This window comes from Orycteropus afer, unplaced genomic scaffold (assembly GCF_000298275.1).
Source record: "Orycteropus afer afer isolate SDZICR_OR568_19922 unplaced genomic scaffold, OryAfe1.0 scaffold00461, whole genome shotgun sequence".
Taxonomy (NCBI): Eukaryota; Metazoa; Chordata; class Mammalia; order Tubulidentata; family Orycteropodidae; genus Orycteropus; species Orycteropus afer.
Genome location: NW_006922048.1, coordinates 899984 through 902784, shown reverse-complemented (window position 1 = coordinate 902784; position 2801 = coordinate 899984). Strand labels below are relative to the sequence as shown.

The following is a 2801-nucleotide window of genomic DNA, read 5'->3' as shown; positions in this document are numbered from 1 at the left end:
CAGCCTCTAGGAGCTGGGGATCCTTGAAACTTCTGCTCATGCCACTTGAAACACTCCTTCCTACATCATCAGCAACTCTTGGCCCAGAGAGACACATCTAAAGGCTAACAGGAGGACAGTCAAGAAATGGGGTGACCCACGCCTTCATTTCTCTCCACATCCTGCCCCTGAGCCAGCCCATCCCACACAACGCATGACCTATGTTCCTGTTGGATGACCCTTGCTGCCTCCCCAGGCCATCTGTGAATGCAACAAGGTGCCCCAGCTGCCCCCACATCACGACTGTCCTCTGCTCTAGAGCCTCCCATGGCTCCCTAGCGCCCTCAGGATGGAACCCCCACTCCTCAGCCTGGCAACCTGTCCAGCCTCTTCTCTCACCCCTTGCTCCTTCCCCCACAGGCAACCTGGGCTCTGACTTCAAGTCAAGAGCTTTGCATACGCTCTTCCCTTTGCCCCACAAGCTTGGAGCACATTTACTTTTTCTTTAAGACAAGTGTCCCCAGCATCCAGCTCCCCTCCCTGTTCAGCAACCAGAGGTCTCCTGCCTCTCCAACCCCCTTGTTCCTCCCTCAGCCCCACGCTAATCACCGAGGCTGGAAGAATCTGTTTCTAATTCTGAAATCTGCCCCCCTAACACAACACACACACAGCTGGGAGCTCTGAGTCACTCTGGGGCCCACCATCACCCAGCACAGGTTGGGTTACAGCAGTTTTGTGGAATGAATGGGTGAGCCCATCAAGGACCACAGGGTCAACAATTTCAAACAGTCCAGCCCAGAATCCAAGAGTCCCCTTCCTCTCATCCTCCATGCTCATCCCAGGAACATACTCCCCTTTCAAGCCTGAACTGGCCAGTCTCCCTCTACATCCAGGCTTCCATTCCCCTGGTTTGTCCTTCTGTTCTCCGTTCCCTCCACTCTTACCCCACTTGGCAAACTCCTGTTCATCCCTCAAAACCTAACTCCTATGTGCCCTCCTCCAAGAAGCCTCCTAATGTCTGGACTGACTTCTCTGGTGTTTCCTTCCTGGGCTCAGCCCTGATCCCCAGCCCAGACCCAGAACCCTTGACAAGCAGAGAGCTCATGGAGAGAGCAAATAACGTGGCTCATGGTGAAGTCAACACAAACAGATTATTAAAAAGTTCTGCTATATCCTTTGCCCTTAATTTCCATACCTATATCACAAAACTGCCCTCTTAAAAAACAAAACAGGTTTAACCTTTGATCAGAGCACGCACGTAGGAAAGGAGAACACACCTTGCCGGTCACAGGCCAGGGACCACCTCAAGTGCATTGCTTTTCCTTTTTACTTTTGATTGTGGTAAAAATATGTAGAACAACGTATTTGCCATTTCAGTGTCTTGTTATGTGTACAATTCAGTGACATGAGTGACTTTCATCGTCTTGTGCAACCATCATCACCAGTCGTTTCAGAATTTTCCCCTCACCCTGAACTGAGACTCAGTGCCCCCGAGCAAGGACTCCTCCTTCCCTCTCTTTGCCCCCGCCTCTGGGGTGGTTGCTGTCAGCTGCCGTCAAGTCAGCCCCAGCTCAGGGCGCCCCCCGGCATGATGGACCCAAATGCCGCCCTGTCCTGCGCCGCCCTGTGACAGGAAACTCTGCCAGTGCGGTCCTGTACCGGCTCCATGTGGGTTCCAGGCAGGACCGCTGGGACCCATGGCGCTTTGATGGGCTGATTTCTGGAAATGGATTGCCAGGCCTTCCTTCCTAGTCTCTCTTAGTCCAGAAGCTCCTGTCCAGCCTCCTAGCAGCATGCAAGCCCCCACGGACAGATGGGCGCTGGCTGTGCAGGAAGTGCATTGGCCGGGAATTGAACCCAGGCCTCCCACAGGGAAGGTGAGAATGCCACCACGGAGCCATCATTGTCCTCCCCCGGGCGGCAACTCCTGATAAACGTTAGTCTGTATGCCTTTGCCGAGTCTGGAGTCTCCACAGTCCATACAACTGGGGTGCTTTTGTAAAACATGCTTATAAATAAATAGTTACATATCTTGCGAGAATGTATCAACTGGCATATATGGGTGGAAATGTTATGGTTTCTATTTTACTCATGTTAACAGTTATTGTCAGTACAAAGGAGTCAGGGATGACTCTGAATACAATCATATAGCCTGCCATGCTCTGCCGACCTTGGGACTTTCAATGGACTTGAATTAATGGCCTGCTGTGTGGTTTGGTAACATTGGGACTGTGCCAATTTATTTGTCGACTTTGGGCTTGTTAGCCTCAGCAGCCAGTAGCTGCCTGAGTGAAGAGAAGCCTCTAGCTTCAGTGGGCTGGGAGCAAGAGGGAGAGCTGAAGCCCAAGGTCGAGGAGCTTTCACCCAGCCCCTAGAGCCTGGCACTTTGAAGTCAGACTTCTAGCCTCCCAAACAGTAAGAGAATAAACTCCTGTTTGTTAAGGTCATCCCATTGGTGGTATATTCTTGTCACAGTGGCACTAGGGAACCAGAACAGGTGCCGTCCAGTCAGCTCTGACTCATAGTGACCCCACGTACAACAGAACTGCCCGGTCCTGTGCCAGCCTCACAAGCCTTGCTATACCTGAGCCCATCATTGCAGCCACTGTGTCAATCCACCTCTTTGAGGGCCTTCCCCTTCTTCATTGATCCTCCACCTTATCAAGTGTTCTGGTCCCCTAGTGCTGTTCTGACAAGAATACACCACAAATGGGATGGCCTTAACAAACAGGAGTTTATTCTTACAATTTGGAGGCTTTAAGTCCAAGTTCAAAGTGCCAGGCTCTAGGGGCTGGGTGAAAGCCGCTCAACCTTGGGGTCCA

The 2801-nt window shown here is 51.9% G+C and overlaps 1 protein-coding gene across 1 annotated transcript in view; it reads right to left on the bottom strand.

Moving 5' to 3' along the window:
• Positions 1–2801, bottom strand: part of ACER1 (alkaline ceramidase 1) — a 33315-nt gene that overhangs the window by 26407 nt on the left and 4107 nt on the right. The window lies entirely within an intron of this gene.